This window comes from Castor canadensis, chromosome 4, assembly GCF_047511655.1.
Source record: "Castor canadensis chromosome 4, mCasCan1.hap1v2, whole genome shotgun sequence".
Taxonomy (NCBI): Eukaryota; Metazoa; Chordata; class Mammalia; order Rodentia; family Castoridae; genus Castor; species Castor canadensis.
The window spans coordinates 183662384-183685225 of record NC_133389.1 but is presented as its reverse complement, the minus strand read 5'-3'; the positions used below and the strand labels follow the sequence as shown (position 1 = coordinate 183685225).

General features: G+C 43.3%; 1 protein-coding gene across 21 annotated transcripts in view; it reads left to right on the top strand.

Moving 5' to 3' along the window:
- The window catches only part of Hdac4 (histone deacetylase 4), a 289492-nt gene that overhangs the window by 114169 nt on the left and 152481 nt on the right, over positions 1-22842 (top strand). Inside the window, exon 1 of one of the 21 annotated variants that reach the window (XM_074072172.1) lies at positions 3340-3489. The exons of the other annotated variants lie outside the window; for them this stretch is intronic. The gene's annotated coding sequence lies outside the window, so the exon portion shown is untranslated. Of the gene's footprint in view, positions 1-3339; positions 3490-22842 lie in introns of those variants that run through there. 21 annotated transcript variants of the gene reach the window in all.

The window sequence follows — 22842 nt, the reverse complement described above, 5'->3', positions numbered from 1 at the left end:
GGGCCCAACACAGTGATAGTTCTGAGTGAGCATTCAGGCTGCCCAATGTTGACTAGTTGCTGCTCTGTCAGTGTAGATTCCAAGTGGAGTGGGTGTAAGTTTGGGTCCTGATCCACTGGGGATTGTAGGAACACAGTACTGGCTTCTGTCCCCCAGCAGAAGCTTACAGACAGCTGCACATCCATGAAGATGCCCTGACTGCTGCAGGCTCACATTGTCATGGGAGCCTCCTCTCCTCATGTTGGGTGTCAGGTGCAAACTTCACAAAGACAATACATTTGGAGTTGGACGCTAACACATGGGTGGTTGTAGTATGGGGTGAACAATACATCAGATGAATAAATCATCAGTTGAGGTTCAAAAGCCTGAGTTTCATGAAAGAGCAACTGGAGAGGCTCCCCAGCACCTCTAGTGGTATTGACAGCAAAACCGTGTTTTAAGAAGACCTTCATTCTTGCATTACATCATGGAAGAATCCAAGTAGAACACATGGGTGTAAATGGGGTTTATTAAAAGTTAGGAAAGGAAATACAAAGGGAGCACGGTCAGGCACAGATGGAGTCCACTGGCAGAGAGAGCATGCTTTTCTTTTTCAGGTGCTTTTAAAACCTACATTAACTCATGGGGAAGACAGACCCTGGAGATTCCCACCCAGTAGTGAAGGAGTGGGGAGGAACATGGGTGGTTCCCAGCCAGGTGAGGGTGGTCTGGGCCATTCCCTGGCAATCTACTTGAGCCCAAACTTTTCCTACTTCTATCAAGCCTGCCTCAGTGGGGGCATCCTATCCCCAAGCACAGGAGGTGGATTTGGCCCTGACCTTGGCCTCCAAGGAGTAGAAATGTGGTACTGCAATGTATCCACCATGTACAACTATTATATGCTAATAAAATTATATTTAAAAAAAAGAAATGTGGTACTAGAAAGCAGGAAAGAACCATACTGTGGGCTGAGACTGTACCATTCGCGCTCACAGGCAGCACCCATGCATGGCTGGCAAAGCCGTGAGTGGGCCATGAGGACCGTAAGATGAAACAGAACAGGAAATACCAATTTGCACCAAAGAAAAGTAAGTTTTGCAAAACTTGGCTCATCAATGTAGCTGCATTGTTTGTTTCCATGTAAGAAAGTATGTGCTGTGGGTTTTGGTCAAAAGGGTTTTCAGTTAGTGTTTTAGAAAGATTACTCTGGCAAGAGTATTTTAGATGAATTAAGAAGAGAAAGGATGGGGTGGAGGCCAGAGGGTTGAGCAGATCCCATGATAAATCTTGGAGTAAGGAGTAAGAAGGCTCTGGACCAGGGCCGTTGCCTCCATTCACATAGGTCTTCTACTTCATCCTGGAGCTCCTGGCTTTCTGCAGAAGGGGCTTCCACATCTTTCCTTAGACTTTCTTCTAGTTATTTGATGCCAGTATAGTTAGTATCTTTTGTAATTGTGATGTTTGTTGCTGTATGTAGAATCACAATAGATTTTTATATACTGGCCTTGCTGAATTTGTAATTCTAGTACTGTTTGTATGTTATTTTTGATTCTGTACTTGCTGAATGCAAATTAGAACATTTTTGTTTTTCTTTTCCCTTGTTTTGGTCCTTTATTTCTTTTTCCCACTTTAGCTTTAATTCAAGGGTAGGATCACTTTTACGGTGGACACCATAGTAGACTCTCTCATCTGGCTCTGGGAAGGGAACTTGCTCCCCACCCCTTTGTTGGCTAAGATGTTTGCTACAGGTCTTGTTTGTTTTTCTAAGTACCCTTTTTCAACTCAAGAACATAACTTTCTGTTCCTCATTTTCTTTGACAACCCTCCCTTCCTCCCAACAATGGGGTATACGTTGAGTTTCATAAAATGCTTCTTTTTGTTTTGTTAATGTGGTAAGTTATACTAATTTAAAAAGAGGAGAGGAAAGGGTAGGGGAGGGGGGCAGGGGGAAGAAATGACCCAAAGAATGTACACACATGTGAATAAATGAATAATAAAAATAAATAAAAAATACTAAACCAAATTTTTATTTCTAAAGTGAGCCTACATTGACCAAGATACAATGTCCTTTTTCTGTTTTTAGTTTGACTTTTCTGATAATGACTGAATTTAGTTTATAATTATTTAATTCTTTTTCTTGTAATTCTTTTGCCAGCTTTTTTTTTCCCAGTAATAGAGAGAGAGGTTAAGCTCAGGAACTTGGACATGTGAGGCCAGCACTCTTTTACTCAAGCCCCCAACCCTTGTATTTTCAATTAGTGTCATTAATTGTACAAAGGAGTTTTCACTGAGAAGTTTCATAATGCATATATTGTACTTTGATCAGATTAGCTTGTTCTATTGGTGGTTCTCATTTTGATTGTGAAACAGGGTGTGGCTACCTCTGTCCAGGCTGGCACTGAAACGATGATCCTCCTGCCACCACCTTGTTGCCAATTTTTGATTAAAGGAAATGCTGGCTCATGAAAAAAGTTGAGGACAGTTTCTGTTTTTATAATCCTAAACGACTTTATATAAAAGTGGGGTTAAATCTGAATTGAGAGCTCTTTGGACTTTCCCATGAAGTCATCTAGGTCTTGAGTCTTCTTTGTGGGCAGATTTAAATCACATTACATTCCTTCAAGCCATAAGTCTTCTGAGGACTTCTGTGGAAGTTGTATTTTCTATTAACTTCTATTTCATCAGCATTTGCACTGAGATTTTCTTAAGATTCTTCTGTTAGTCTTTCTACAATGGGAGGAGACACAGCAGTGATTCTTCAGTTTAGTACCTGTGATATTTTGGGCCAGAGCATTTTTTGTTGTTTGGGTTATTCTGATGACAGCGGTATTGTTGTTTCTAAGTGTATTTTCAAACATGTAGGAGTTTCCATGCTCTTGTTACTGAATTTTCACTTAATTACATGGTGACCAAAAAAGTTTGTAGTGATATGCCCTCAAAGTTGAGAATCAGGGTCTTTTAGTAAGAAGTCTACTTTGCTGACATTAATATTGCTGTTCTAACTCTGCTTCGCTCATTTATTTACAACATCGTTTTTCCAAATGTTTTGCATGTATACTTGTTTATATGCACGCTTATGTTTGAGTTAGGTTTTGTGTTTTATACTTTGCTATGAAGTCTGGCAAGCTTTGCTTTTAACTAGAGCCTTAGTTTGTTCACATTAGCACCATCCCTTGTGTGGTTGTTTTCCTGCTTTCTTGCTATGGGCTTGCTCTTTTGTGCCATTGTTTAATATATTTTAACTAAAATGTTTCTATAAAGTCAATATTCATTTCCATTATCTACACATTTAGACCCTTTTTATTGTCTTTTTATATTGGTCTTTATTTTCAGTATTCCATCTTAGAATAATTGTGAAAATGTCTTTAGGTGAAAAGTATCTGTTTTTGTTGAAAAACATCTTTATTTCACTTTATTTCAAGTGTGAAGAATGTCATGCTGGTTATAAGATTCTAGTTTGACCATTGCGATCGTTCAGAACTTTCAAGCAAGCTTTCTGCACTTTGAAAGGTACCATTTCACTGCTTTCTGGTTTGCAAGGCTGTTGGGAAATCTCCAGTCGTTCTATGTTGCCTTCCAAGGCTAATCAGTCCCTCTTACTTCCAAGGCCTTTTTTGGTTTTCAGTGATTTTGTTGTCCTTCAACTTTGGAAGATCTGGAAGGCCGTTGCCCTTTCAGTCTCTCTCCTCTGTGTCTGAGACGACTTACGTCATCATGCGGAGTCTCCCTTTGTCCTGTCTATTCTTCCCTGGCCTTTGGGGTCATTTTGGACGTTTTTCTCCTGGCCAGTCTTCCGACTCACTGATTCACCGTAGTTACAGAATTCTTTTTCAGGTTTTCCAGTTCTCAACCTTTATCTTCTTAAACATAAAAATCTTCCACCTCCCCCGCCCCGCCCCGTGGCAGTGGGATTTGAACTCAGGGCCTCATGTTGCTATGTAGGTGCTGTACCACTTTATTCACTCCACCAGCCTCTTTGTTCTTCGAATATGTGTGCCTTATACTATCTACCACAGAACCCTAAATTGCGTTCACCTTTTTATTACTACTAGAATATCATCGACTGTCCTACTTTGAAGCTGTTGTTGATGGATGATGAGATACTGCTATGATAATCCATCACAGTTGGCTACAGTAATGAAGTCACCTGCAGTATCTCAGGGTCCTTTTTTCCCATTGGATTGGCCTTTCTATGCCTGGGGTGTGTGTGTGATGTCATCTGCAAAGTCTGTGGGATATTTGAGGTATAGGACAATGGCTTCTTCCTCCAGAGTAGATGGAAAGTTGTTTCTGCCTGGCACTTGGGGCATGTGCTCTTTATCACCACCTGCATTCAGGGATTGCAGTGTTGATGAGCAGAGCTGTAGTCCTCCAGGGTCCAGTTACTTTGGAGTCCCTTTTATTCCTAGGGATTTCTTTAAATTAAAACGATTCACTGCATTTTCTTCTTTACCCCCTCCTTCCAGTTCCTAGATTTCTACATTTCTACTCCCAAATCTCCTGTGTGCAGGAATGGTCTGAAGCATTGAAGGTTCAAGAGAGATAGCTGTGGGCCCTGCAAATGATCCTCAGTGAAAATTTGGCCCCAGATGCTAGGCAAGCACCCCAGCCTTGTCTGGTTCTGAGATTCCTTGCTGTTTTGTTAATTTGCTAATGCTTTTGTGGAGATGTTTTGATGTTTGTCCAGCTCTCTGATTGTTCACTGTAATAAGGTATCTTTATATTGCACTTGATTTTGTGTTTTTTTGAAGAGGTCATGTTCATCCATTAAATAATGCTCTTCTGAGAATAATTTGTCCAAAACAAAATTCTTTTCACATGGATTAGATGAAGAGGAGAATAGCATGAGATGGTCAGCAGCATTTGTGGTAAAATTAGTTGAGAATGAAATTAATAGGTAAGCAAATTGTTAGTGCATTTATTAGAATGCTTAGCCTGTTATTTACAGGAAGAATTCTTTTAACAGCAAGTCTATGTGAAAGTGGGTACTTTATATTGAGGCACATTTAACAGTACGCACGTACCCTCTTCTTTGTTCATGACCTTGCCCATGGGAACCCATGCTCTGCTGTGTCTGCATTACTTAGAAATGGACTATAGTGTTAGTATTCTTAGTGTTTTGAGCTCAGAGAGTTTCCTGGTACTCTTGGTGAGTAGAGATTTTGAACTGAAATATATTTGAAATCAGAAGACCCTCAGGGCAATTTTTTTCTCATCTGTTTCCCCATATATAGCTTGATTTATCCACCCACCCACCCATCCAGTCTTCACTGCTGAAATACTCTGTTGTTCCAGAATCACAGATATAAATACCAACAAGATTTGTCCCTATTTGGAGCTCTCGATCTAGAGTCAGAGGCAGAAAAGTTATTAGTGCAGTGGCCTTGGGAGTTCTGTGTTTGCAGGGGAACTTCAGGTTGCCATATTCTAAGGGGAGAATGTGATTGACTGGGGACCAGGCTTCCTGAAGGAGCAAGCCAGCTTTGGTGCTGGCAGGTGCCCCCTCACCCCTCCCACCTAATTTTTCCTTTTAACCTGCATTGTTCTTCCAAATAGATTTTCCATGTAAAGAAATTTATGAAAAGCAATTCTAATTTTCTCCCAAGTCAAAACTGTTAACAAAGAAAAATTTCACACATAAAACCAAACCTCTGCAAAAATAAATTCTGAAATTAATTCTTGGTTTCATTTTTCTCCTGCCTTGAAAGAGAATCCTTGTCCCGGAAGCCCAGGGAACTTGCTTGCTTTTCTCTTCCGAGAGCTGCTGTATGTCCTCTGCCTGTCTGGAAATCTGCTCCACACTAGCAAGCAGCTGGAACTCAGTTTAAGTCTCAATACAAACTACAAAGCAGTGGCAGGGACTGTGCATAACAGATGCTATTTGCATTAAAATAAAAGACAAACATAATATTTGCATTAATAGAGAGCCTTTGCAAAAGTATTTGCATAAAGTAGTTTATCTTTTACCAAGGGTTGGTTACTTTGAACTAACTTCTGAATGTAGCAAAGGATAAGCAATCTTTTGCTGATTATTTCTCCCAAAGTTGCTTTTGCACAAGTATGACTGATTTAAAAAAAGGACTCTTGGACATGCCAATGGAGTGTTAAGTGGTGCACGATAAGAATAGCCCATGTGCATTGGTAATTGCTTTCACTCATGCTTTTGGTAGCTTTTTGTTTCTGAGTAGGATTGATGAGCTATTGCCACCACAGTTTTGCATTACTGAAATCAGGCCATTTTTCAGTGGTAGCCTCCTGAAGAGAAGAGGCCAAGGTATGTGGTTGGTGTCTGTGCAGTTCAGTTTCAAGGACAGCTGTACTTTATTCTTAACGGGTTCCGTAACAATAAAGATAAGGAGATCAGCACAAAGGAAAATTTATGGCCAGAATCCTACATCATCAATTTGAAAAATGCCCTGAGTTTTCTGGTGTCAAAGTGAAAAGGAAAATCTTCTTTTTGAGGATTTACTTCTTTTTTTTCTGTTTGGCACTAGGGTTTTAACTCAGGGCTTCATGCTTGGTAGACAGATGCGCTACCACTTGAGCCATGTCCTCAATCCTATATATCCTTAAGAGGAAACCAACAAGGCGTTTTAGACTGTGGCTTTGAAATGCTTTCATGTACATGTACACATACATACACAAATGGGGAAGTAAGTCTGAGGAAACTGTATTATACATAGTGATTGTGATCTTTGTAACTATATGAAACGGCATAAATTTAGCATATACTGTTTATTTGTATTTACTTCCATGTTTGCTAGCATTTTCCCTCAGCGTTACTTCTGTCATCTTACTCCTTCATGGTAGAGTTATTTTCTTTTTTCTGAAGTCATCTGTTAGTTATTTCAGCAAATTTCCGAATAGTAAACATTAAATGTCCTTTTTTTCTTCCTATTTCTTGAATAGTACTTTAGCTGGGTATAGAAATGAAAGTGGATATGCCCTTTTCTCAGCAATTTGAAAGTGTTTCATTATCTTTTGACTTTTTTTTTTCCTTTTCTTTTTTGCCCCTGCTGTTAGAAATTGGCTGTCAGTCCAGTTGACCTTTCTTCCCAGGTAACCTAGCCTTCCTATTTGTGCTGTAGACATTTTCCCATGTTGGTGTTCAGATCTTTCCTTCTTCCCTTCCTCCCTCCCTCCCTCTTTTTCCTTCTCCCCTCCTCTCCCCCCATCATGTGAGAGTATCATTGTACCTACTTGATGGAGGTGACCTGGATAGTTTGTTCATGTCACATAAAAGATGCTTAGGAGCACATCCTGGCTTTATGTGTGGGGGCGGGGGGAGGAGGGCGGTGGTGGTGCTGGGGATGGAACCTAGCCTCTGAATCTTAGCTTTGATGCCACATGGTCGGAGTCCCACACTCAATGTCCTGAACCCTGGTGCACCCATCACAATTGTCATATGACAACCACAGGCTAAAATCCACATCCTGTTAGAGACATTAGCATAGTTAACATCCAACAGCAAATTGCTTCTCCTGGCAGTAGTTCTATCTTTAGAAGATTAAAATAGAACACAATACAATGAAATCACTGTAATTTTAGAAGCTGAAGTTTTGTTGTATAAAAAGGAATAATGATATGCTTTAGTTAGCCCTGGCTTGGGGGAAGTTACGGTTTATAGATTATATCCATATTGTGCATAACAAAAATGTGGTATTGATTTCTACAGATTGTCTACCAGCTTTTCACTGGACTCAAGAAAACTTGTTTTGTGGGAGGGAGAGGTGTGTGAGGTTCTTGATTTAAATAGTAATGATGTGATTATCTTGAATATACATTTATATCTTTGAATGACTAGCAGTCTTGTGCAATGGAAGAACATGGAGCAGGAAGTAGGATTTTAGGTGCTGTGTAGTCATAGCTGTGTTCAGTATCTGAGAGGAGGTTATCTACACAGATCCTATAAGTGCTCACAGCTGTGGCTTTTGGATGCTGTGACCTGTGTGTGCGCCCATCTCCTTTAAATATAATTATTTTTCTAAAAATTTTGGAACTAGGTAGAGTTAAAATAAAACAATGTGTAATATATTATTAGTTAGTACAAAAATTAATGGGACATAAAGCTTCTTGAGGTCTTTAAAAATTGATGACACAGAGCCAAGGAAAGCCTTCTTCACTCAGTTCTGCCCTGGCCCTCTAACCTTCTTCTTTACTCCTGCCAATAGGCTCTCCAGCTTGCACACCACAGTGCCAGGTGCCCATTGAGGAGGCATCCATCCAGATTTGTGTGCTGCTTCTCTAAGTTGATGAGGTCTCAGGTGAAACCTGAAGTACTGAGTAGGAGAGTGTGACAGACCTGGGGCAGGAGCCCTTCAATTCTTAGGGGAACTGGAGAGGATCCCTGATTCCAGGTCATTGTCAGGGCACCTTCCCCTGGGTAATTCATGAGATGGCCCTCTGGCCTCTCCCTTTGCTTGGCCTCTGGCAGTTAAGGCCTACTGGATATTTTCAGGCTAGACTCAAGCCACCAGAAGTCATCCTTCCAACAGGTCAGAGCATAAACATGGAGCCTAGTAACTTTCAGGGAAGAAGTCCTTTACCAGCCCCTTCTCCTTGGGAAGAGAGCTGAATGTTGATGCCACTGCCTGCAGAGCACATGGAGCCTCCTGGTTTAGCTGAATGCGTCCAGACAGACAGGCTGTGCCTGTCACTTCTGTCTCAGGCAAGCTGTGAGCAGCTCAACTAGTGGCATCCCTCAGGCAGCACATGGAGCTTGTGGCCAACTATGTAGCCACTTGTTGGAGCTGGAAGGGGAGCTTGGAGTCCTTGCGCCATACCTCCGGATTCTCTTGTCACAGTCGCATAGCCTTCCATTCATTGGTGTATCCCACTTTTTACTCCTCTGGTTCAGTAGGGTGGCCTGCGGTCTCAGGTAGCAACTTTGGATGGAGGCCTAGGGGACAGAATGACGGTATCAAGAGGCGGTGGCCATTGAGGGCAGACCCTTCACAGTGGGACAGATGCTGCTGTTGCCATTATGGAGACGTTAGTCTGAGGGTGTCACTGCAAGTCAAGGTCTTGTTTTCTTGATTAGGGTAACATTCTCAGACAAATGCCTTGCACTTGATAATATGTCTCAGAGAACACAAAGCTACAATGAGGCAAGACATGAAAACCAGAATGAAGCAACCAGCTATGCACACCAACCAATTCTCATTACTGCTGTGAATTGTTTCCACATTGGTTCCCAGCACCCAGTACAGTACTAGGTGGAATGTGTATTTTAGTACGAAGCTCCTTCTTCCTTTTGCAACTCAGCCCAAAATTTCAGACAACCAGGGCCCGACCCAGGGTGGGAATGGAGTGCTTTGAGGGCACCTGCGTGAGTGCCTTGAAGCAGGCCTGACAGTGACCTAAGAACTGATAAGTGGACAGAGGAGTGAGTTGAACTGAAATAGATATTGTGTGGAATGTGGCGAATGTGACACGGTTCGTGAACATTTTGATTTTGTTTTTTTTTTTTTCTGAGAAAATCATAATGAGCAAAGAAAGTTTAGAAGTACTGCTTACTCCTCGAAATGATTATTGGAGCACTTAGAATTTGCAGGCTCAGTGTAGTCTGCATTCTCATTCCCTGCCTTCTTCCCACTGCATGTATGCTGCCACTGCCAGGGCTCTGCCTCCCATACTTCAGTGGTGGCCAGGTGAAGCCTGCCATGCCTGCCTGCCACATCAGTTCACCAGCAAGTCCTAATGGATTACCTTTCCAGCTAGCTCCCTGGTGACTGTACTAATACCAGCCCTGAAGCTCTGATACAGCCTTCCATGCTTCCTTCCTGTTTCTACTGCCCTCTTCAGTGCTTTGACTCTTGTTCATATTCTATGCTGTAGCTGGAACGAGCCTCTAAGACCATTCCCTAAGGTCCTCACAAAGGCCTCTGGGACTCACAGCATTGGCCCTTGCCCCCCTGGAATGGGTGCACGCAGGCTCTCCACCTAGAAGGCTCTTCCTGGGGCCCTTTGCACAGCTTCTTCTCGCATGTCTGTTAGGTGCCTGCTCTGAGGCCACTGCTTTACAGGGGCTTCTGGGATCCCCTTATCTAAAGTAGTAACTGACATTTCTCCAGGACAGAATATCACACTATTCACTTGGCCTTCTTCTGCACTGATGGAAGTTTGGGGTGCAAGGTGTCATTTTCCTAACGCTGTGTTCCTTGAATCATGGCAGCTGCTCAATAACGAGTCCAACAAAACATGGAATAAATGTGTGTGGGGGTGGCTGAAGTGATTTGACCTTGTGCTAAAGTGCTAAGTGTGGAGCAGAGCAAGATGAGTTTAGCTTTGGAAGCTTGGCTGGACCTTGGTCAACACAAACTTCATTGTTTCCCTGGCTCAGTTTCCTCTTTAAAATGGGGATTGACAGTCCCTATGCTGTTCACTTCCCCAGTGAGGACAAAGTGAGCAACAGGTGCCTGACCTACAATAAGCTGTTAGACTTCTTCTAATTTAGAATGTAAGCAGGGATGGTTGTTGACTTGTCTAGGTCTAAGATGATCTAGCAAGAACAGTAGTTTAGAAAAATAAAATACACTTTTAGTGTGTTTAAGCAAATGTCCTACAAAGTTCCAGGGAGTAAATGTTTCACCCAAGGGGCCTGTTGGCCATGGCTCAAAAGTACACGTAGCGCAGATGTTTGCTCAGTAAGACCCCCATGAATCAGCCTGTCCCTTGGCCACTTGCTGCTGCTAGGTCAGCCCTGGACATTGCCAGGTATGCTGGGCACTAAATCAGCCCCAACTTTGTACTCTTTCCTTCTGATTGATATTTGACTACAGATGGGTCGCTTCTGAAATGTCCTGCTGAATAAGAAGGGAATGGATTCTTTTTCTTTCAAAGAATGAGCAATGCTGTAAAGTCGCTGTGGATGGTGACACAGTGGGCAGGCTGTACACAGCTGGTTTTCTGTCCCTGCCTCAGTTCTGTGCAGCCCACTGGAGCATGCCTCTCAGATTACTCCTAAGGCTGGCTTTGCTTTATTGTGGTGGATTACTGACTCATTTCTCAGGAGCTGCTCATTAACATCTACCTGTTTTCTGGCTTCCTGTCACTTAACCACAGACGCCTTTTAACTAATTTGTAATGTTCAGCAGTGTGGAAAGTGTTTTGGAGGGTTGGTTTGCCCATAAAGTGGTTTTGGTTGCTGACTCACACTTCAGGAGAATCTTGTGCCTCTTTAGATGCCTTGTGTGGGTGGAGCCACAAGCGAAGGACAGGCCAAGTGTCTTGCTGACCACACATTTGGAATCTTGTTCGATATGTAGATTTATTTATTTATTACTTTATATTTTTTTGTGGTACTAGGGATTGAACCCAGGACCTTGTACATGCTAGGCAAACACTTAACCACTGAGCTATATCCCCAGCCTCGGTACATTGATTTATTACTCCTCATATCAGCCTGTGTCTCCACTCAGCTGAGGGGGAAGTTGAGCCAGAGAGTTCAAGACCCAGGATTATGAATGCTACCAGGCCTGCCTGACCCCATGCCCTTAGGCCACAAGGCCCCCAGGGCATGGCCTCCTCATATGCAGGGTCTCCCTTTTGAATTCAGGTGGAAATTTTGCATGTTAGACTTCTTGGCAGTTAAGAGGTGTTTTAAAAAAAAATTGAAGCCTGTAGGAGAACAGATGTGCTGGGTCCTACCACTCTTGGTTTTCGTAGATGTGCTACTGCATTGGCAGTGGAGAAGGTGGCTTGGACATTAGAGCTGGTGTTCCATCTTCGCTTATGACAACCACATGGCCATTGTTGTCCTTCCCTAACTGAAGGCAGCCTTATCTAGAAAGCTGTTTAAATTAGCCACGGAGAGTCTATGTGTGTTCTTTCCATACATCTCTGTGACTTCTGTTGGGCACTATTTATTAACACAGGCTCTGGGAAACCTATCTCTTTCATCCTAGGTTATTTTCGCTCCTGAGCTCCTTGCTCTCTGCAAAACAGCTCTGAAATGATGCATCCTGATATGTCCTCTCCTCAGGGCAGATGGACATGCTCTCAGGCACAGAGATGATGCTGTTTGCAAAGGCAAGGGATTTTCTCCTGATTTGCTAAATCGTTTGTAAAACAACTCAAATAGTGAAATAGCTCAAAGGACTGTGCTGCCCGGCAAGGACAGCTGGGAGTATCCAACTCTGTGCCATCTTTTAGGGAGGAGAGGAATGGTTAGATCAGGCTCTGGAAAAAAGCCTGAAAGCCACTGAGAATCCCCCTCCAGAAAACACCTGCCCCTGGCCAAGAGAGAACAGGTCAGGTCTTGTCTGATCTTCCAGAACTGTGCCAGCTGAGGTGGTTCTTTCGCATTCTCTTGTGTCCCCACTGTCACCCACCCACTTACTTATTCAGTCCTTGTCTGGCCCCTGATGCACCTGGCTTTATGCTTGCTGCAGGGACTCCAGGGGAACAGGCCAGGCCCACCCTCCCCTTGGGAGTGCCTGTCTGGGAACGCACCCTGTTCTCTCCATGCTTCTCTTTGGGGTATGTGGTCAGAGCCATGGAGTGTGCCTCTTGTTTCCATGGCTTCCAGTCTATGTGGATCTTACTATTTTTCTACTTTTACATTTTCCCAAATAGGTCTCCTACTGATAGCTGCGTCCAGTTCTTTGTGACTCAGACTTGACCACAGGCCCCTCTCCATGCAGTGTCAGTCTTTCCACCCACACATCTGTGTGGAGGCCATTTGAACATTTCATCTTAGGTGCTGTGAATAACCATAGGAGCTCAAGAGTAAGCCTTGCTGGGTATGTGACAGGAGTCAGATGTGCTATCCATGACCCCCTTTGGCTGTGTTGGGGCTGATGCTGGCTCTAGGCAGAACCACAACATGTCCAAGGCAAGGGTCTGCCAGCTTGTTGTTACTTTGTGCAGCATAACTGGGCCTGGGCTTCTGAGTTATGTTTTCCTCATGTCCTAGAGGTTCAGTACTTGCAGGAATGTGCACTTCATTGAATAGCTAGGGGCTGGTGACAAACTGAAGACTGGTAGGAACGTTGTTAGGCAGCTTACCTAGCAGGTACCAAGCAAAGACAGATTATACTGAATCAGAAGTGAGGGCTTGTCTTTACTCTTCCTGACAAACTTATTTTGAAAAATTTCCAACCCAGCTGGGCGCCAGTGGCTCATGCCTATAATCCTAACTACTTGGGAGGCAGAGATCAGGAGGATCACAGTTCAAAATTGTTCACCAGACCTTATCTCAAAAATGCCCAAAACAAAAAAAGGGTGGGCAGAGTGGCTCAAGTGGTGCACACACAATGCCTGCCTAGCAACTGTGAGGCCCCGAGTTGAAATCCTAGTACTGACAAAAAGAAAAAAAATTTCAAACACATAAAGAAAGAAGAACTAGTTCATAGAGTGACCTCTGCCTGTCTCTCCTTCATAGCCCTGAGGCTCTCAGTCATGCCCACTTCACAGACCCCCTTCCTACCCAGATTGTTTGAAACAAATCCCAGATGCCATAGTATCTACAGATAGACAGTCCCTGCTTTCACCTGAGCTCCTAAAACTTTGCATGCAGAAGCAATCCACGCTCAGCAGAAACTGCATTTCAAATGTTGAATTCTGATTTTTTTTGGACTAGCGTGTGTGGTCATTTCTCAGATGCAGGGCAGCGGCATGAGCATCTCCTGGCAGTCCTGAGACCACAGGGGACCAGTTCATACTCTGCAGGGTGCTTTGTGGCTTTGCTAAGTGTTCCACAGACTAGGGGCATTCAGTGCATTTTCCATTTAGAATATTGTCAGCTTGGGTTTATAAGGACAGTACCCCATTGTGAGTCAAGGAGGATCTGTACTATACTATGTGTTTCCACAGATGCAATCCCATTTCCACATTCAACAAAGTGAGTAGTGATGCCTTAATATCATCTCATATGCTGTGTGCCATTTTTCATGGCTCTCTTAACATTTTTTTAAAAATAATTTGTTCAAGTCAGGACCCAAATACTGGCAAACTCCCTTTTCCCTCCCAGAGCAGGGAGGAGCTGGATTCCTTATCCTAGAGATTTTCTCTTTCGACACTTTCACTTTTGGCCCTTCAAATCATGGCCTCTTCTTGAACATGTTCCTTCAAACCTATATGAACTGGTAGCAAGAGCTAGTTTTGATTCTCAGGAGAAACACAACAAGAACATTTCATAGGTTATCCTTGACATCAAAAGTCGGCCTGATTACCCTAAAGGAAAAATAATACTTAGAGAAAGGGAATCTTTCTTCCATTTTCATTTTCTCTAATAAACACATAAAACTTATTTTAGAGATGCCTGAGGAATTCACAACAATTACTAATTAGTTTAATTCCTATTAACGGGCAGATATAAGCATTATTGTAGAACTTTGGTATTTTCAGTAACCTCTGTGGCAAGAAAAAGCAGAATGTAGTGGATTAGGGCTCTTCGGTCTATTATTGAAACTCACACAGGGAGGAGTTAGCTGGCGGACCCGGACTTATTAAGGGTTTGAGTATATCTGGAGTCTGTTGGGCCTGAGGAATACTGCCTGGGAGTGGACTGGGGAATAGAGGGTCATGGGGGGCAGGGGCCACACAGCAGAAGAGGAGAGGCAGGGTACAGGCTGGGGGATCAGAGTGCTGGGCTGACTGCTTAGGTTATTTCTGTCTCTGAGCCATGTCTGCTGAGTTCCTTTTGTGAGCCAGGGCATGGCTCCTTCCTTTCTGTGACCCGAGGGACAGTGGTTGGCTACTGAACCCAAAGAAACACTCCAGTGAAGCTACATTGACCACTATACCGTGAGGGAAGCCAGGGTTGGGGTTGGTATAAGAAAGCCCATGTATGTCTCTCCTGTCTTTACACAGGCAAAATAAGTGATTTTTCACCAGACAAGAGTCTTTTTTGCCTTGATACAAAAGCTGACCTATTTTTAACCCCCTCCTCCATTATCTACTTTAATGAGGCACACACACACAGAGAGAGAGAGAGAGAGAGAGAGAGAGAGAGAGAGAGAGAAACACAAATGTCCCTGCATCAGGAATTTTGCCCTTGCTTGTTAAGTTAGATTTTGGTTTAGCGTCAGCAATTCTGTACCCTAACATCCCAGAACCACCCTCACCTCATCCTCCAGCAGTTCAGGTTCTCTCAGAATCACAAAGGTTCTGGATTTAAAGTAGCAGGAAAACACTGAACTCCATTTGTGGCCTGTGGCTCTCATGCACAAGTCCAGCCTGTGTCTAGGCAGCAGTGCTCCCTCATCACCCATTAAAATGGATAGGAAAATCAGCTACCATTATTACTGCTGCCATTAACTATGTATCTGAAAACAGCTCCATTAGAACGGCAAGGTACTATTAGTAGTTATACGCTCCTTTCACTTTTTCATCTGTTTTTTCAAACATTTCTCCTACCAAGTATTTTAGAACATCAACTTATCCAGTTCTCTGTGTATGATTGTGTCAAAAGATTGAAATACGGGCCAGGGTCTCCAGCTCTTTAGACTTCAAAATAGAATTTTAGGCATAACTTTATAATCTCTTACTATTTCTTGACTTCTTTCTTTTCTTCTTTCTCAAAACTCACCAGACTTGACCAAGTCCATGTATCATAGGACTGCATTGTTGGCTAGACATGAGAAAATGAATTTTACCATATTCTTAGCTGGAAGGGCAGTTATTCAGTAATCTGAATTGATACAGGAAGTTTAGTAAAATTTAGCAAACATAGGATTTAAATATGTGCTTTGCAAGGGAGCCTCCTTTTCTGTCAGAACCCTATAGCAGGTGTTATACTTCCTGTCAAAATGCTGAAAACATCTTAGTAAGATCAGAAAGAAGGCACTGATAAGCTGTCTGCCCCTGCCCATGCAGTAAGGCCAGAAAAAGAATGAGGCACAGGCTTAGAAGGGAGGAAGCAGAACTGTCATCATTCACAGGAGGTATGATTAGAATGAATACGAGTTCAGCAAGATCCTAAGACCAACATATAAGAATCAATTGTTCAGCCATAAGGAAGAACAAAACCACATGGCTTGAAGGTAAATGCATGGAATTGGACGACATCATGTTAAGTGAAAAAAGCAAGATCCAAAAGATACAAGTGCATACATAAAACCAACATGATCACACACACATTTATGTGTGGAACATGCTGGTACTAGTGGAACTGCTCTGACACTGGGGGAGGAGGGAAAGGAAAAGAGAACGAGAGAGTCAACAATAGTGAAATGCATTTCATCTGCGCAGGTAGAGGACTTAACGATACCATACTGAAAGCCATTCAGTAGTGGGGGGGAGGGAAGGGTAAGGGAGAGTAGCAGAGAGGGATGAACTGAGCAAAGTAAAGCATACTCACAGTGGGGACACATCGAGAAGCCCCTCTGAACATGGACTTTGAAACTAAAAGTGAATGACAGGACTGTAAAATAGGCACAGTGTATGGGAGGGTACTTGTGGGAAGGGGGAGGGTAAATGAAGGAGGTGAAGGTGAGGGAGGGAATACAGTTGATGGGCTTCATATACATATATGAAATAGAATGATGAAACCTCTTGCAGTTGCCTTACTAAACCCCTGGGGAGGGGATTGCAGGGTTGTGGGGGGAGATGGTGGTGGCCATCTAACCAATAGACAATGTAAGCTTATTCATAATTGGCACAGTGAATTGCCCTGTACAAGGAACATATGCTAATAAAAATGGAAAAAAAATTAAAAATTGGTTCTATTTCTGTATATCAGCAAACAGTAATTGAAATTTAAAATACTATTTTAATAAAACTATCAAATGCCTGGGAAGAAACCTAAAGATGTTCAAGACTTTGACATTGAATATTCTAAAATGTTTCTGAGAGACAATAAATGAAGTAACATTTCCAGGTTTGTTTTCCCAAATGACAAATACCGTGCAGTTCCAGTCAAGGTTTCCTTTTTTTTTTTTTTTGTAGAATTGGTGAGCTAATTTTAAGATTTATAAGATAAAGGAACAGTCCTGCCCTAGGTGACTCTTAAAAAAACTGGTGTTCTGCATAATATGAAGTTATGCCGCATTATGGTGACCACAATATCGTGGTGGGAACAGATGCTAGCAAACTGGCCATGGCCCCGAGATGTGGCTTGCAACAGAGAGAATGCTGGTGGTTGGTGATGAAAGATCAGACTTCTTCGTAATGTGTGGGGACATATGGCTGTTCTCATAAAATAAACAAAACACCAACCAACCAGCCAACCAACTCATACCATATGCAGAACGACCTGTATGGAAAGCACTGGGCCTGGTGTCTACACCAATCATGGCAGTCTTCTCATGCAAATGAAGGGCTGTTTGCACCAATCACAGGCCTTCTGCTGAGCCACTAAGGGGAAAGTACTCCTGCTGGTCGGAGTGGAAATAGCTTCAGGGTCATCTAGAGTTTGCTAAGTCTTGTGATCAAAAGTCCAATGCAGACTGTCTGCTGGGGCACTGCCTTCAGGAGCTGGAGTTGTGTCTGAGTAGCAAGCATCTCAACTACAAGATGGTTGTCTTGTAGTTTTCCCAAGGTGTCTATAGAATGTTCAAAACCCCCAGAGCTGGCCTGAGGACAATCTGTCTGGCTACTTGGCTGATGGTCCTCTGGGAAATTTCTAACAGCTGTCAATTAAGGAGTCAAATCCCCCAGCCTCTAACATCTCAGCATACTTAAAGGAAACATAAACATTCAAAAGGGTGCTTGTAGTAAAGGCTTACCCTTGACATTAGCAGTGCTTTAACAGTATTTAACAGTGCTCTAACAATGCTTAACTCCTGTTTCAGTGCCCCAGCAAGAGGTGGGTCCCTACCATCTGTTTGAAGGTGAGTTGAAGGTTCTGTTAGGTTCCTTGGGGGTTGAGAAGTCTAAGATTCTGGTTAGGAGCACTCACAAGTGTGTCAGACAAGGAGGATCCTGAAAAGCAAATGAAAGTGTGTCTACGTGCTGCTGCAAGGGTTATGCTTAATGGCTGCGCATCTTATTTTAAGCTTTATAATTTCTAAAGGTCCCTGCCAAGTACCACACAGTCATGCTGTGGAAGTTTGCCTTAAGATAGGGCACAGAAGTAGACCCTGCTCCCATATCTGCTTGTCTGGTCATGGGTCCTGTCTCCCAGTACCCTAAGCTGATGAAATTACCATCTTGAGGACAGGCAGCCCACAGTCCGTCAGGTGGATTTCCCAAATAAAGGCTCAAGTGGAGACAAGCCAGGGAACCTGCCATGGCAGGTGATCACTGAAGAAGTGGAGCTTGGTTCCCTTTCTGACTGTTTCCTGCTGTCAGCATGAGGTTCTGATTCAGCCTTCTCAGTCTTAGAGGTTTCAGCACAGAGGTGGTAACTATGGAAATCACACTTCTCATTACCAATTGCAGTTTTACTCACTTTGGGATATGATATCTGAAAAAATACAGCATTAAGAAGCAGTTCTGTATACATTTACAGACCAGATTGTCCTCGTGGGCACTGCCACCCCTTCCTGGCTATGCCTCCAACTTGTGTGTTTCCTCCTGGCAGAGAGAGTATTCCTTGCTTTGAGACTACACAGCCATTGGTCTCTGCATATTTAGATCTGGTGACCGGAGCTATCTTTCTCAGTCCTGGTAGTACCTGTGCCTTACAATCCAGCCTCACTGTAGGGCCTACTTTGCTCTTAGAACTTTACTTAGCTTTACATCTGATGTGGGTTCTGAGGTCTGACCTTTGGGACTGGGTCTGGACCTGTTGCCAGCTCTGGTCGTTGCAATACAGATGGAGGAAGGAACATCCTGAGGGCCCTAGTAGCACTTTCTTATCTTCATAATACTGAATTTGTGCTGTACATCCTGGATTGCAGGATGACAGTCATGTGAAGTCTTTATTCTGTAACCAGATTTTATACCTTTGGAGGCTAGAGATGGGTCACATCCCACTTATTGCTCCTGGAAGCCCCAGGCCTAGGCCTTGACTCTAGTGATATGTCCAGGGTCCTTCACCATGTACCTAGGGTCTTGCAGTAGGACATAGGATTGGCAGTCTTAGACACTGGGCCAGCTAGCAAAAGACTCAGGAGCCAGCATTGTAGGTAGTGGTGTTTGTGTGAACATCAGGGAGCCCCATCCTTCCTGTTAGCCCTCTCCTGGGCCCAGTTTGTTCTTGAGTACAGGGCCATTATTTTCTTGTGATGAGAGATGCTTCCTAGGCTTTTTGGGGTGCTACTCAGCCCTGGGAGCCTGTGGTTGCATGTTTTTTTTTTGGAGTGGGCCTACCTGTTAGCCATGTTACCCTGTAACCCTCCTTTGAGAGTAGGATGCCATGTCTGCTTATGGTAAGTAAATGAATGATTTGTAGAGAAGCCAGGAGAGAGTAGAGTTTCCAAAAGAGACTTTGGCCTGCTGGTTTTCCAACTGATATGAGCTAGTGCCACTTCTGAGCTACTCTCTCAAGTGACTCAATGAGTCAGTACACTTGGGGTCTTGTGTGTTTGGAGATGCACTTGTTTTCAGATAGTTCCACATAGTTGCTCCTATCCTTGGAGGCACAAGCTTTACACTGAGTTAATGCTGAGTACCAATTGTTTGACTCCAAATATCTGGATGTTAGTGTACAAAGACATGAAAATGGAAGGGTTGGAGATGTAGATGTACAGGTTGTCCTTTGGTGAGAACAAGCAGTTTCCCTAGTATTAAAAAAAGAACTGCATCTGGGTTTTGTCCTGTTTCCTGGCACAGGGCTCTTAAAATCCCTGGAATTTCCTGAGTGTTAAAGTGTCTTCTATTACTCTTAAAGAGCCCTCTTCTTTTACATTCAGTTTATGCTAATGAGGTGACTTACTGCATAGAGGCCCTAGTTAGCCTTAGGATGGAGCTGGTCACCAGAAGGACCTAGAGATTACAGGGTTGGAGCTGTCACCCCACCCACTGATCATGGGTGTGACCACGGGGCGAGAGGGAAGTTGGTGGCTGGGGGCTGGTTTATAAGCTCTCTTGACCAATGATGCTGAGAGAGCCTCTAGGTTAGTGAACCAGGCACATACTTGGGAGCCTGATGGGATCTCACCATATGTACCTCTTCATGTGAGTATTCATTTGTATACTCAAGCCTACAGCTTGAGCCATTCCATCAGTCCCCCCTTCCCCCACCTTTTGGACATAGGGTCTCGTGAACTATTTGCCTATGCTGGCTTTGAATAGTGATCTTCCTGATTTCTGCCTCTTGCATAGCTAGGATTACAGGCATGAGTCACTAGCATGCGGCTTCATTTGTATCTTTAATGATAAACCTATAAATGAAAGTACAATCATTCCCCATATCCGTTGAACATACGTTCCAAGACGGATGCCTGAAACCGTAGGTAGTGCTGAACCCTATAAGCTGGGCTTTTCCCCTTGCATATAGACCTATGATAAAGTTTATAAATTAGGCACACTGAGAGACTGACAACTAAGAAGGGGAACAATTATAACATTATACTCATAAAAGTTACTGAATATGATGTGTTTCAAAATACCTGACCCTGAGGTATTCACCTTCTTAATGCTGATGGCAAGATGGCACATTATGGCTTCTTCTTGATGCACCTGAGTTGCTGACATCACTTCTCTTGCACTTTGGGGCCATTATTAAAGGGTTACTTTAACAGGAACATTGCCATACTATGACTCTTGGTCTGCTAATAGAGGTAGCTACTAAACTAGTTGGCAGGTTGACATCACATACAGTGTGTGTACATTGTACAAAGGGATGAGTCATGTCTTGGGCAGATTAGGGCAGGAGAGCTCAAGGCTTCACCATGCTTCTCAGAATGGCTTACAATTTAAGATTTATGAATTGTTTATTTTTGAAATTTTCTATTTAATATTTTAGACTTGAACTTGACTGTTTATATTGTAGGGGTAGTGTGAACTCCAAGTAGGTAGTGTCAGAGTTGAACTGAATGGTGGGAAAACCAGCTGGTTTCAGAGAATTGTTTTGTGTCAGGATGCAGGCATTCTGTTACTAAAAAGGCTGGAATATATGTAAAGTTCGAAGTCGGGCTTACTTGTGGTAATCATGTGCTCTTTTCAGACAGCATTGTTGTTTACTGTGCCAGGTAGTTCATTTGCATGATTAACATCTTTCTGAAGGCTAAATGATATGCCCCAGCCCAAAGCCCAAAAGTCCTGTAGATGAGCTAAGACTCAACCAAGCCACGTATTGATTAAGACACATGGCTGGTGCTTTTGTATACAAGACCAGTATCTGTAACTTACACTTTTATTCAGCTACATCACAATTTTACATGTCTCCTGCTTGAGTCCAGTGGAAATAAGTGTCAGGTGCATTGTTTGGAGTCATTAGGCCTTCAGAGCTCAGGCAGACATCAGGGGCTCAGTCCCAGACTCTAGAAAAAGCCTCCATATGTTCCGGCCCTATCATCACACTAACTGCCATGGAGCTGGAGTGTCCTGGGTGTGTCGGGTTCTAAATTTATGGGTTCTTCTGCTCTTGTTCAGATGTAAGAGTAAAGACAAGTATTGAGGAGACTGGTAGAAGCCCTTCTGGTGATAGGCATTGACCACTGGTAACAGAAAACCCTTTGGGGAATCTCAGAGCGATGCTGCAGAGACCTGAGCAGACTGTACTTCCACCTGCTTCTGACTCCTCCCATTGGAAAACTGCAGTCAGATCAGGTGCTTTTAATATTTCTGAGAGTATTTATTATGGGATTAGAATTTTAAAAATATGTGAATACTTTTTAGAATTTTTCACTTTTTTCTTCAGTGAGCATTTATTTTCAGGAAAAAAAACCAAACAAACACTTAAAAGTACTTTTCACCACTGTGTGGGGGTTTCCATCTAAGGCTCTAGTGAGCTCTGATGTTGTCTTTACAATCCAGCATTTGTGCCATCTTTCCGGTGGTTCTGTTCTTGAGAAAGCCTCCAGTGGTTGACTGATGAGTATTTGGGCCTGGTGGTTGCTTCTAAGGTGTAACCATGGCCTCCCGGTCCTCCTCCTGACCCACGGAGCCTGAGTTGTCTTACCCCAGTTAGGCCAGTATTTTACTTCTGTTTTGAAACCCTAAAGCTGCTAGAACCAGGGAGGGGGTCTGGTTGGAGGGAGAGGAGTTTGATTCTCTGATTGGGACATCAGCAGCCCCACCCTGCCCTATGTGTACACGCAGTGGCCTTGTGCATGCTCCTGTCTCTTCCTTGAGAAGAACATGCCTTAGATCTCACGGGGCTATGGCTTCTGTTCTTGGATTCTGAACTTCTCCAAGTATATGCAGGATTAGCTCTGCTAGGTATGTATCATTCTTAAAGTCAGTTGACCTGATGTTACTTGTTTGTGCCAGGCTTCGACATTTATCTACTGGAGCTCTATGACTGCCTGCGAAGCTGCTGCTTTCTCCCTTAAATTAATTATGAGGGACCTCTGGTGCAGGTCTGTAACGGTGTGCATGTTTTTGCAGAGCATTTTACACCACTTGTCAGAAGCTGATTTGAAAGAAAAAGTGATTCCTGGAAATCCCGCCAATCTTTCTTCCTATGTGGGAGAACAGAAGATCTCAGGCGGTCTAAATGTACCCTGTGCCAGGCTTCAGTGGTGGGTGGGTTCCAGTCTCATCCTTGCAGTGAGTTAGAGTAGACAGAATAGTTAGTTCTTGAGTAAAATCTAAAAGTGAGTTTAAAAGAAAGGATTCTGTCATTTCTGTAAGTACATCATGCTTGGTGTGCATCCAACACACTGTTCCCTTTGCGGTAGCCACACACTCCCACAGTGCTTTGAACAGTGCCTGCTGGGCTGCGCTCCTGTTAGTGTGCAGATATTTTTTTGGTATCTGGGGAGAGGGTGAGCTCTTCTGTTTTGATTATCTTAATGCTGTGATGTCTGGAGATAAACCCACTATGATAAACACAAATTGATAGAAGTGGTGGTATACAGAAGTGAGCCA